At 48.5% G+C, this 13,432-nt stretch overlaps 1 protein-coding gene across 2 annotated transcripts in view; it reads left to right on the top strand.

Moving 5' to 3' along the window:
* The first annotated feature begins 5,985 nt into the window (after nucleotides 1–5,985).
* Nucleotides 5,986–13,432, top strand: part of Tdh (L-threonine dehydrogenase) — a 63,409-nt gene continuing 55,962 nt past the window's right edge. The window contains exon 1 of one of the 2 annotated variants that reach the window (XM_077690275.1): nucleotides 5,986–6,210. The gene's annotated coding sequence lies outside the window, so the exon portion shown is untranslated. Of the gene's footprint in view, nucleotides 6,211–10,303; nucleotides 10,448–13,432 lie in introns of those variants that run through there. The other variant, XM_077690276.1, reaches the window with a different exon arrangement.

The following is a 13,432-nucleotide window of genomic DNA, read 5'->3' as shown; positions in this document are numbered from 1 at the left end:
TAACGATTTTCAAGCGTAAAATGTTCTAGCTATTCGAAGCACATTTTCAATTTTTCGCATGTGTGTTTGCCTGTCTGGACGTCCTTAACACACATTTAAAAGATAACGCACATTTTTAATGAACCCAGGGCCCGCTGATTCCGAAGCCTGAAAAATAGTCATTAGCCCACGGCTCTTTTTTTTATCACGCTACAATGCGATGTAAGTAATATTTGCAACAACTTTGTAGTACATACGTAATTGATTGATTGATTGTGAGGGTTTAACGCGCCGACGCAACGCAGGCGATGAGGCACGCCCACGGAGGCGCGCCGTAGTGGAGGGCTCCGGATTAATTTTGACCACCTGGGGATCTTTAACGTGCGCCAAAATCTCGTACACACGGGCGTTTTTGCTTTTCGCGTCCATCAGAAAAGCGGCCGCCGCGGCCGGGAATCGAACCCGCGGCCTCGTGCTCAGCAGCGCAACGCCTTAGCCACTGAGCCACCGCGGCGGGTAGTACATATGTAAGATTAAATTATCAAACTTAACTGAACATAAGGAACAATTCAATACACGCTGTCTAAAACGATAACAACCAAGGAAAGACCACGCAGGACACATTGTCCCTGCTCTGTGGCCTTGATAAATTGGAAACATGGAAGTTCCCTGCATGCGTAATGATGCGTTGCTGCTTGGCGGTCACCGAACCTGTATATTGTCGGTTTACTCCTTGCAACTTTATTTGCGCTTGGATGTTCTTTTCTTGTTCTTTTTCAGGTGCTTGCTTTGGAGGAGTATAGTGCATGGGAACATTCAGTAGCAGCCGGGGATTCCCCTTCCTTCACAAAATCGACCAGGGTCCGAGCCTGCACTGTCCTCCCAGGCTACTCTCCAGTGTTCTTGCCTCCCGTCACTGCAAGACGGAGAAGGCCTCACTCTTATATACCTCTTGCTATAATCCTTGAAATTAAAGCTTTCCTGCTCGACAACTCTTCCCTCTTTCAGAAGAAGGGAGAGATAGATAGATAGATAGATAGATAGATAGAGAGAGAGAGAGAGAGAGAGAGAGAGAGAGAGAGAGAGAGAGAGAGAGAGAGAGAGAGAGAGAGAGAGAGAGAGAGATTGAAAATGTTATAAAACCCGAACCAGGCGTAATGTAGGTTACGTCATTCTTTGCACCACAGCACATCGCCAGATTTGCTGTAATGCTCACTTTCGCTGTAAAATTGGCTTCACAGCATTGCTTTTCATTGCTACGGCCTCGCACGCAATTATATGGTGCCATGTGAGATACAGGTTCACGTTGGTTACGATGCGCGGGAAAGGAAGATGTTGTACATAACCAAACACTGCTGGCTTCAGAGTCAGCGTTCGCTCTAAGGTGGGCTTTGCCTAAAAGCGTTTCCAGTGCCCAGCCAGGCGCGCGCAAAAATGCAGTACCCTTCCGGTATGCAGCTTTCTTGCAACTCTTCCGTCCAAACGGTGCCGTATCCGTGAACGTTATCAGGAAAATCTTTCAAGCGCTCAAGCGCTCTTACGCGATTTCACTGGGAAGGTGCAAGTCATGGCCGCCCGGAAACTTTTCGCTTCCATTCGGAAGCGAAAAGTTTTCGTAACGAACGCTGAAAAGGACCTCCCTTTCGGGCAAAAGATTTTCCTGATAAAGTTCACGAATACCGCCCCTGTTTGGGTGAAAGTGCATTCGAGCCATGCAGGGAAGCGATTTGGCGCGGAATTTGAATGCATAAATGACACAAGCGCAATGCGTATGCGGATATCCACCATCGAGCTGGAGAATGAGGGGCAGGTAGAGATGAGAGGCTGCGCAAAGGAGGAGGACTTGCCGCGAAATTTAAAGTATCACGCACGCGAGATGCCATATATGTGGCAGTTTACATCGGTCGGGTGACGCACCTGGGTGGAAAGGTGTGGTAAGAGAGGCAATGTGCAGTGGAGATTTGGCGGGAAATTTAGATGCGTAACTTCGCGCATGCGCAACGTTGTATGCAGATCAGTACCTCGAATTGCTGTCGCACTCAGGGTGAAAATGGGAACGGACATCGTAAAGGCGCTGCGCAGAAGAGTTGTGCCTGGCGCGCGATATAAAGGCGTGGTTCCGCGCATGCGCAACGTACTGATGGACAACAACGTTGAGGGAAAATAATGCGTTGCGCAGCGGAGGAGAATCCGGTGGGAAATCTAAATAGTATAATACGAATTCCTTATTAGCCTGAACACTTCGGGATAGCCGGCGTGCTGAGGGGAAACGGGTGCGTAGGGGGCCGCCCCCCACCCCCCGAAATAGTTTTGCGGATGGTGATTTTCAGGGCTGGATCAACCATGAACCATTTTCTGGTTTTGGGTTCGTTTGGTTGTTTGTTTGCTAACTTTTGTTTGTTATTGTTTTCTCTATTTTTAAAACCTGCCAACCTGCCCCCCCCCCCCCCTCCGAAGCAAAATCGAAGCCTCTATACCCCGGTCATTTAATTGGCGGATGCAAATGAAGTCACTCCCCCCCCGCCCTTTTCCATTAGATTGAAGAGGTGTTGCCTTGCGAAAGGAATTTTGGCGGGGAATTCGAAAACGAAATTCTGTGCATGCGTAGTTTTGAATACCCAGCGCTGCTTACGTGCTGAGGAATAAAACGGGGTGGTAGGGAGAAAACTGGCGCTGCGTAAGGGAGGTCGACTTCGCGCGAAACATAAAGGCCCAATTCCACGTATGCGCGATGTCCACCCGACTTATTGTCTCGCGCCGATAGCGCACGGAGAAGTGACGGAGGAAGGAAAGGAAATGCCCAGCGGATAAATTTGGCGCGAAATTTATACGCCCGATTCCGCGCACGCGCTATGTTCATGCGGCCGAGTGCTTCGCAAGGCTGGCGTGCTGTGGGCAGCTCAGTTCACCGCTTCGCTCCTCCCTTCCTGTTCCCGCTGCCTTCAACTCTCTCCCGCTACCCAGTTGGTGCCGACGCCTTAGCCATTTAGGCGATGCGGCTTATTGTTCGTAGATAGAATGCGATAGAACTAGATAGAATGCGACACAGGACTGATACAGCATTTCTCAGAATCAAAGCGCCCCTAAGAGCACTTTATATTAGGTCCGAGGTAGTAAGTTTTACTTACCGATCCTCTTATGGCGTTTAGCTATAGTCGTTTTGGCGCTCATACGCCAACAGCAATGAAAAAAAAGCGTAACCCGCAGGCAAGACATGCACCGACACATGGTCGCTGCAGCGCTCGAGCCAACCGAAGCCAGCGAGCACAATATAGCGCCTGCAGTAACGACAAAGCCAGAAATGAAGGTTCATACCGCTGATTTATTCGTTTACAGTGAATCGGCCGAGTACAGGTGCGGTGCTTAAGCTAGATGGCGTTATAGTTCCGGTCCTGTTACGCGAAAATTGGCCGGAGTCCAAAAAGGCGACGTGTACACCTCCGGAGCGGGGCACGCGGTGGGCTGTGACGAAAACGAATGGACGTGGACGGATGTGGACGTTTCGTTGCTCATTGTCGCTTATCTAACGCGAGTTCGAGGAATCCCCTTAGGATATGAAGGGTCGCTGAAAGGCAAAGAGAGGCAGACACGGCACACGGCGAAAAATTGATTGATTCACAGACTTTAATGAGAAAGAGGCAAATAGTGCCCGGTGGGGAGAAAGTTGGGAAGAGGAACTCACAGGGATTGGGGGAAAGGTCACGTGGATGGGTGACCGGTAAAAAGCGAAAGGCTTATGGGTACGTCGTCTGCTCCCTCTACTTCCGGTTCGATATCTCTCCTTGTCTCACTGACCTCCCGTACGCCGGCCGCGTGTGTGCGTGTTGTTTATTTGTCCCAGAATGCTTACCTTTCAGAGAAGCCCCTGGTAGGATTAATCGTTGTTATTCATTGAATGCGCTATGCATGGGCGTTTTTTTTTTCGGTGGATACAGATAAACAACACGCACACACGCGCGTGAAAGCCGCCGACGTACGGGAGGCCAGGAGAGCTCTCGAACCGGAAGTAGAGGGAGCAGACATTGTAACCATGAGCCTTGGCTCCGAAGTGTAATATTCAGTGCTTGTGTACTGCTCTTGCGTTGAGAAAAATATGTTGAGGGGCGTTATAACTATTGTCCAGTTTGTGCCCGTCCTCTTAAGTATACACTGAGGGGAACTATAGTTGACCATTGTCTAGTTTGTGCACATTCACTGAAACTTTTGAAATAAAGTTATCTCTCTCCCTCTTCCAGAGGGCAAACTGGATAAGAGGTGGTCGCGTTCCCGTATTACAGAGACCATGAAACGCTTTTGTTAGTTCAGTACAGACGCTCTACAGCCAGATATACGACAGTTGGAGACCTGTTCCTGCATGCCTATAGCGAAAAATATAGTGTATGTTTGCGTGAAATATAGAGCAGAATAAGACATAAGTCAGTGGAGAAACTGGGTTGAGGGAAGGGGGGGGGGGGGGGGTTCTTCCGGACGCCAACGCCAACCTGAAACGGAACCGAGGACGAAAATTGTGCCAGCAACCGTTACCATCGCTCCCATTTCCCGCCGTGCTCCAGAGTGGTGGCGCTCGTAGGCACTGGAGACATTTTCTTACGCCGTGAGAACTGAGCAACTGAGCAGGTACCCGCCGCGGTGGATTAGTGGCTAAGGCGTTGTGCTGCTGAGCACGAGGTCGCGGGTTCGATTCCCGGGCCGCGGCGGCCTCTTTTTTGATGGAGGCGAAAAGCAAAAACGCCCATGTGTACGAGATTTCGACGCACGTTAAAGATCCCCAGGTGGTCAAAATTAATCCGGAGCCCCCCACTACGACGCGCCTCATCGCCTGCGTTGGGTCGGCGCGTTAAACCATACAATCAAGAACTGAGAGTACACATTTTACGATAGCAACGAAAAAGTGTTGCGCAGACTGTTCGATCATTGCACAGCCCGGACAGCGCGGCGTTAGGAAAGAAAGATCGAGTCGTGCAAACTAAAAGCCAGCCCCCCGTAGGCTAAATTGTGATTAGTTACGTCGAATGTGAGGCTTCAAGAGGTTATATTGTTAAAATCAGACAGTTAAGCGATTGTGGCGTACATAAAGAGCGCTTCAATTGAATAACAATGAAGCAAACCCACCAAGTCTTTTTCGATGTGCGAGTAATAAGGTGGTGTCGAGTGATTTATGGAACTATAACACCAGAACAATCTCCCTGCAACAAGCGAATGTCCCTTCGATTGGTCATTCCGGGTTAACCAGAACGTGTCCAGGACAACTTCGTATTTCACTTGGTATTTCTTTGCCCTTAGAGTTTCTATTGTGGGAGCAGTCCTAAACTGCCCACCAACTGCTCAGAACTACACCGGACTGGCAAATAAAATGAATGAATTAATTTATTGTTCACAAGGAAAGAAAGACCACCAGCAGGCGTAGTTTGCCTCACACAACCGTAATATAATTTTCGGTGACACGCGTGCGGCCACGGGTAGGCATGAAGAGTTACAAGACCGATACTTTGTACCTCCCCGAGAAAAGATTAACGGTATCTCTTCAAATGCAGAGCCGCTCTTCGCTTGCGAATCGGAGGCAAAGCGCCGACCATGAAAGAAACAAAAAGCTGCCCTACTCCCTTTCTTTTTTTTATCGTCTGCTTCCCTCGCTAGAACGCTGCAGTAGGCTTCTGCGTAGCAGACGACGCCGGCCAGGCGCGAAGTTCAAGGATCGGCCGGCTACTCACCTACACGCTTTTGGCATCAAAAAAGAAACGCAAAAAATTAAAGAAAACACACAAAACAAACTTTCAGTGCAGCAGCGGCAAGGGCTCGCACTGTAGGTTTCTTCTGCACCATTCTGCACGCTAGCCGCTGGGCAAGAGCTCCCCTTGCCAAACGTACAATTTACCTGTCATTAGCCTCCTCTCTGAATCCTCTCCCGCCCTTTCAAACAGCGGAGGGGGGTAGTGCGAGGGAGGACGGAACAACGGCACGTCATAACCGGCTTCGTCGTGGCTGTCTGGACTCCGTACGGCGAAAGAAAGGGCCGTACCTCACGCCACCGCGCGAAGTTTTGCCCCCAAGGACGTCCTCCAGAAGGGACGCAGCTACGTAGGTGGGTGTAAGCGCATACAAGTAGCCGTACGTAGACGTAGTGCCGGTGACGAGGGAAAGCCGAGAGGTGTGTGCAGGAAGAGGCTGTGCCAGCTGCGGCAGTGCGGATTCGTAAGGGAGTAACAACAGCCTTTTCGGAGTGACATCAAGGTATGTACGTTACTATATATAGGTAGCTCCTCTAACCTCCACTGATTTGTACGTGCTTTGCGGCTTGAATGATCCGCTGTTACGTTTGGTGAATCCACACGCGATTGGGTGAGGAGCGTGGCGGTGAGGGTGTGCGAAATTCGTCTGCTACTTGGGACGCGCAGACGACGATCGTCTGCTGACGCCGTCGGAGAAAGGCGGTCAAATAATCGGTCCGCTAAAAAAAAATCCCCGGCCATCTCTACTAACGTGAAACCTGGGGTGGGGCGAAGCATGTAGTGTATAAGTGTATTCTTGGCGCCTTGACGTTTTTGCCCACGAAGATGAAACCGTTGGGGGGTAGAGGTATACAGCTTTGCTTGAAGCACGAAGCGTTCTTGCGCGAGGCGTTGGAAAACGAGTGCCCCGGTGTTTTAGTACCGTCATTACATCGACGATGACATGAGGCGACGACATGAGACGCCAACAGACCTAGCGCCTAGGGGGCTCCCCTATAAGCAACGCCAAAGAGCAACTTTCAAAGGAGTGTTCACAAAGTTTAAGGACGTCGTCTGTCGTTGTGGATTAAGCACGCCAAGCTCGCATGCCTCACCTTCCTTATGGATGCTAAACTTGGCCTAAAACGATCTGCACTTACAACAAGAACTGAACGAGCGGAGTAACGAAGATGTAGAAAATCGTAAACCTACTGCAAAAAAAAAAAAAAAAAGAACTATTGTTCTGCTTTTTTGTGCATATCACTTTAAAGTGTTCGCCAAGGTCAGACTGTTCTGAGACAGCTCACCACCTGTTAACGCATTTATAGTTCCAGGTCCTGGAATCAGACCAAGCTGTATCGCAGAAAGCTGAGCGTTGTCAGTCGTGAGCTGGCGAGCACGATACGTGCGTGTCTTTGTGGGACAGATACCCCAGGTGCGTGCTTCCGGGCTTGAAACAAAACCGCGATCGAGTCTTCGGGGTTTATGTTACAGAAACGAGGCCTCGCACATTGCGCGCATATGGTATATACTAACGGTGAATCTTAAGCTATCTTAAGAATCTGATGATGATGGCGATGAAGTTTAAGCTATCGTAGATGAGGTGTACTATTTGAATATTCTGTGTCCGCACGCTCCTGCGACCCATGCTGCCACGTCTGCGTGTAGGATGCGTCGGATTTGCAGTATGCGTCGGATTTGCCACTATACATCATCCCAGAAACGTAGCGTGATATAAACTATGCCCGTACGGTTCACATCGCTCGTTCTGTAGCGTCTTTCTCGTATTAAAGCGAGTTTTCTTAGTTCAATGAACTGACATGTTTTGACGGAAACCTGACCAAAGTATAACGAATATGGGGCTTTAATTTTGCGGATCGTCTGTCGTTATACGTATTCCGATGTGCTGGCTCATTATTATTATTCACAATATTTGCATGAAAAAAAAAAAAAAACTACTAACGCTGTATACAGCAACGACTTGCGTTAGGAGTGGTGAATTTGACTTATGGACCATCGAACTTATGAAGCAGTTTTTTTTTATTTGGAAAACCTTTATTTCTCGTCTGAGTGAGAGGAGGCTGGGACTAAAGGCACAGACGGCCTGACAGAGGTCCTCAGCCCCCTGCACACCGTGTCAGCAACGTATATCTCAGCACACCTCTCTCTCTCTCTCTCTCTCTCTCTCTCTCTCTCTCTCTCTCTCTCTCTCTCTCTCTCTCTCTCTCTCTCTCTCTCTCTCTCTCTCTCTCTCTCTCTCTCTCTCTCTCTCTGCCGGTTTGTCACGAGCATTGTTAACCGACCCGCGCCCACCAGCGCTCATGGTGACGTTTTAATCTTCCGCGTTACGTTACACTGCACCTCATTCATTTCGCCAAGCTCCTCCAGGATAGATTCCTGGCTCGGTTAGGTGGGAGAACGCGCCTCGCAACTCGGGTACCGTTGCCAGCAACGCCCCACTTCACGAACGAGCCCCCCACCCCCACCCCCACCCCCTCTCTGCTTACACGTTAATGACAGATCGGAATGCACTCGTCTGACCTGTTTTCCCCGTGCTGGCTGTAACCACACGGCGTCCTCAGGGGAGGCGAAAGTACGACTCCTCCAGGACACGTGCACGCGATTGTCTGCTTACACGTGTCGCTGCGAGGCATCGCGTTTTCTTGCAGTTTCATTCCTTTTTATTACTTTCAATGGTATTGGGATACAATCAAGTTAATATACAGAGAAGGGTCCCAAATTCATAACACTGCAACGGGAACCGAAATTAATTATTTCAAAATACAAAATGCAGTGAACGCAGTCAAAATAAACGACAAAATAGCTAAACAAACGAGGCTAATAATTGCTAGTAGTGCATTTGAGCTAACAATGAACACATCTTAAGAAGGGAACAAGCTCAAGAAAAAGAAATAACTCTGATTAACAAAATGAAGAGTAAAAATTATCAGTGGCACATTACTAGTACAATTATAAGCCAGTGAGGTGCAAAGGTATGGCGTGAAAAAAAGAACAGCATTAACTGGACACTTGCAGTATAAATACAGTCTAACTCAAAAAACACATCGCCTTTCGTCTATGACCAGATTTTTTTCATGAGAAAGTAAACAGCTTTCCTGTGGAAATGGAACGACAATGACAACCAGCTCTATTAAAATTCCTAAAAATATTGTTATGCACGACCAAACCAGCTGCGAAAGCTATTCATTTTTTTTTTTTCAATTTTAGCTAACTTTGGTCAAGGGTGTGTTTTTTCAAAAAAGAGCTTACGTTTGTGCCCCAGGCCATTTTGCCACTCCCTTCAAATTTGATGATTTCTTTTCCCCTCAACATGAGGACACTTGCAGGAGTACTTTCATCCGATATAGCCAGCTTAATGCAACGCGGAGCACGAGATGGCAAGAACCGTTAGCTCAGTGGAATAGAGACACTGGTTCTTGGTTCCGCACAATGCGGGTGAATTCTGAAGCATCAGCGGGAAATTTTCAGATTTTGGTAGCGACTCGCACAGATGCGTTGCAGTACTTCTTTAAAACAAACACCTAAAAAAACGGTAGTGTAAGGCTCGCGTTACTTAAAAAAAATTACCTCAACTTAATAGCTATGCCTCGTCCGAGTCACCCGCTTCTTTCTTTGATTTACTCCACCTGCTTTATAAGTTTGAGAACTTCATTCCGAACCTGCCTTTCGAAGTATGGATCCCGATAAACCTAATTCAAATCGGGTTAGCATAATAAACTTTTTTCTCTCTTCGTGATGCAGCGGCTTTCGTATCAGCCACCTTCTTAAACATCGTCGCAATAACACAACCTGACAACGGAAGTGACGTCACGGAAGTAATCTGGAATAACGACGTGCATACTTCTACAAAAGCTTTCCCAACTTGATAAGTAAGCGAAGTCTCGATGCTAATTGTGCAGTCTTCATTCCTTCTTTACACTTTAATTTGTATTCGAGTTTTTGCCATTTTTCTCGCAAATATGTCCCGCGCTACGTCGCCCTGCACGGCGCTTCGCATTGCAGAGAAACGGAAGCGTTAATCTAAAAATAACCCGTATCGATTTTCATTGCCGCGGTAACCATGGCAACGCGTCACTCCGAGTCTGCTCTCTTCGGTCGTCTGCACGCTTCGAGCGCTGGCTCTAAAAGCAGAAAAAATGAGTATAAAGCGCGCACAATTATTAGAAATCATGAATTCACGCCAGCAATGCAGAACGAAGGTTAATGAATGCACCGATGAGCTCTTCATTGCCTGCGCTATGCCGTTACAATTGTGACAGCGGAAAGAGCCGCAGACGATTCTTGGGCAAAGCAGACGACAGGAACGTGATCCGGAAGCGAAAGCAAACGCGTCTCTTCTGTTCAGCGCGCCGCACACGGAAAACGAAATACGGAGTTTTTTCTCCATTGCAGCCATACATTGCACATTTGAACGTCCGCTTTTTATGCCGCAAAATAGTGTCGATTCGGTGAGCAATCGATTGGCGTCGGCCACACCCGCCGTTTTGCAGGCAGCATGGAAGGACTGCTTGCAGACACCGGTTGATTGAGGCGCCGACGGCTTGGCGGCGTTCCAAACGGTATTGCGTAAGACACGCCTGCAGACAGACTGACCGGCTGGCTTACACTTCGGAGTCGTTCGTACGTCTAGGCGCTGCAAAAACTGGATCCAAGGTTTCACCGAGAATTCTAACCTTGCAGTATATATAGCAGACGATACTGTGTACCACTGCAGGAGCGCATACGACCGACAACAGCAGGTATGTCGCACATGCCTGCACGTGTGGCACTCGTTCCTTCTTTTGTTATTTTTTCCCCGTAAGTTATTACGGACAAATCTAGACGATCTTAGCGCTTAGAGAAGCGGCCTGTGGAATTCATTCTCTCTCTCTCTTCTTTTCCTGTTTACGTAGGTCGGTGGTGAAACATGTTTTTGTCATAGCTGCCCGAAGCGTGAGGAGAACTTCCAACACGTGTTCGCGTGAAAATGACGTCCGAGATTTTGTCGCTTCGACGCTCTTTTGTTTTCCGTGACTGCGTTTTTGTTCTCCTTCGACTATTTTCCGGTCCACGCTTTTCCCGTTACGCCACCGCCTGATACCGCGTCATCGGTGTCTGCACGCGCTGTGCTGTACACCCTCGTTTCTCGTTTTCTCCCTCACTCTCTCCACATTTCGCTCGTCTGCGCGTGTGTTTCGTGTCGTCTGCGTCCTCACATTCGAGTCGCGTCAATATCCGGTCGTTGGCTCCCCGCATATATCTGTTCATAACTGACACGCGCGAACCAGCTGGCCAGCTCGCACTAGATCCGTCCGCGTATACCGATGCTTGTGTACTGTCTACTGTTTGTTCGAACGTCCGCTGTGTTACATCGCATCTTTAATGAAGGGTCATTTTTTTTTTTGTGTGTGAAACGTGCTGTGCCCCCCGCTTCCCGGCTCGCATAATCTCGTGCCGTGTGCAAAACCCTGCGGACAGATCGAGGATACCCGACAGCCACTAGAAAAAACTGAGCACGCGAAAACATAAACACGCGTCTTTGATGTCAGTTTCCTGAGAGGGAGACAGCATCATTTAAACTCGAGATGGCTTCTCCTCCCACTGCAATGTCACATGTCGCTGTCAGTAATATTCAGACTAACGTGAATTCAATTAGGACTCAATAGGGGCAGTGAACTTCTGCGCACACGTGGCAAAAAGTATTCTGTTTGCGTTGTCTTTAACCTTAGTAATAACGCGGCTTTTGTAACGACTCGGCCGCACACAGCACTTGGGGGCCAGGCGACATTACCCTTACTTGACGCGGAACGCGGTATCCATATCGCTGAATCCGATTCCATCCTGCCGGTATAACTGGAACTGGACATGTTCGCAGACTGAATGTGGGGAAAAAGAAGTGCTGCGGCCCAGAAATAAAATTCGCACAAAAAGTGTTTACCAAAATGTTTTTACAGCGATCAAAAGAAGGACATGTTAAAAAACAAGAAAAAAATACTAAGGAGGCTTATTTGCGTTTCGGACGAAGGACTTGCCCTGAGTCCTCTGGCCGAAACGTAAGTAAACTTCGTTGGTTTTTTATACAACCCGCGTCATGAATTTTAATCAACATATATGTATTTATGCGTGTATGAACACACGAACACGCACGCACACACACACACGTATATATATACACACAGACATATATATATATATATATATATATATCGCCCTTTCCAAGTCTCCTGCCACGCCCCGATTCCGCCCCATATTTTCATGTCTTAATGTCTTTAACATTCTGGAGCAAATGACGTGTGATACATATAAGTGGTCGCAGGCACATTAATCACAAATGCTGCCACCGCCGTCGGTAATGAGACCTGCGACCTCGCGCGTCAAAACAGGACAAGGGCTTAATCGAGATTATTTAGGTGTTTTTTGGCCTTAGCCAGCACGCCATCGCTACGAGCATGAACCTTGGATGCAGGTGCGTCGGCAGCGGAGGGCTTCGGATTCATTTGAACCGTCACGGGATATCTGATAACGCAGGCTGTTTACGCCACATCGATGAAACCGTATTGCTACCGAGTTATGTTCTTGGTGCGAAAATGCAAAATCGCCCAGCGCGCGGGATGACAGAACCATCACTGCGGAGCCGTAATAGTATGCACGGGGCAAAATTCAAGCGAGTCGGTAAAAAAATTGCGAAGACGTTCTGCGTACGCATGCGCGATCACACATCAAAATAATTCCGCTACACACTACTCCTCGCTCCAAGGCATATCACGTGGTCACGAGAGTCACATCACAGAGAGAGCAGAATCACACCAACGCCCTACAATATACCGCCCAACGTTGTTCCCTTGACGTATGCTTTTGTCATTGCTCCATTGTTGAGCGGTGAAGCAGCAATACGGACGCACCTGCCTAATTCTTGGTTCAATGTCTTGTCTCCGTCTCTGCCCCGTACTGTGCGCATGCGTCGATCCGAGCTTCGAGCCTCCCTACGGCGTATGCCCGTGAGTCGAAGTCGAACTCCGAACTCGGCTTTGAATCTCACCACATCAGAACGTCCGCATAACGACCATGCAGAGACCTGAAATCTTGTTTTTTTTAATAAAGTAAACAAACACTTTTACTTACTTTTTTACTTTGGTGTTCAAAAGTAGCGTGATGAGCGGTAGAGAAAGTGGCGGCCGCTGCGAAAAGTAAAAAAACACGAAAATTTCGAAATTTCTTCTAAAATGCGTATGTAGAGTAATTTCGATAACGTAAATAAATCAGTGCGAACAGAAAATTGAATGACCTGGAGTTAGTACGGGAATCTGACCTGGGTTTCCAGAGAGTAATCCCAGTGCATTATCATCGCACTACCCCAGCGTTTCCAGCGTACCCAAGGTTTCCAGCGGCGGAAAAAAAAAAATATCCTATCCCGTGCGGCGCTGGCGTATATCGCGTAGCCGGTGAACGTAACGGCACGAGTGTAGAACAGGTGCAGCCCCGCCACGGTGGACCCCCGTTTTGTGGAAGCTGTGACGTGAAATGTCGCCAGTCTGGCAGTCGACGTAAAGCGAACAAACAAAAGGAAAAAAATTAGCAGCGGCTTAGCTCAGCTATGCCAGAATATACGTAGCGTGAGCTAAGGGACAGCAATCCAATCCATTCCAATCCAGTCCGGTCCAGTCCAGTGCAGTCACTGTTCTTCGCGCATGCGCAGCACGGCTCTCCAGGAGCCACGCGAAACGGCTATCAAGCGGCTCCGGCGC

The sequence above is a fragment of the Haemaphysalis longicornis genome, unplaced genomic scaffold (assembly GCF_048455015.1).
Source record: "Haemaphysalis longicornis isolate Haplotype H1 unplaced genomic scaffold, Haemaphysalis longicornis Haplotype H1 scaffold_10, whole genome shotgun sequence".
Lineage (NCBI taxonomy): Eukaryota > Metazoa > Arthropoda > Arachnida > Ixodida > Ixodidae > Haemaphysalis > Haemaphysalis longicornis.
The sequence above is the reverse complement of the archived record's forward strand: the minus strand, read 5'-3'. Positions and strand labels throughout refer to the sequence as shown.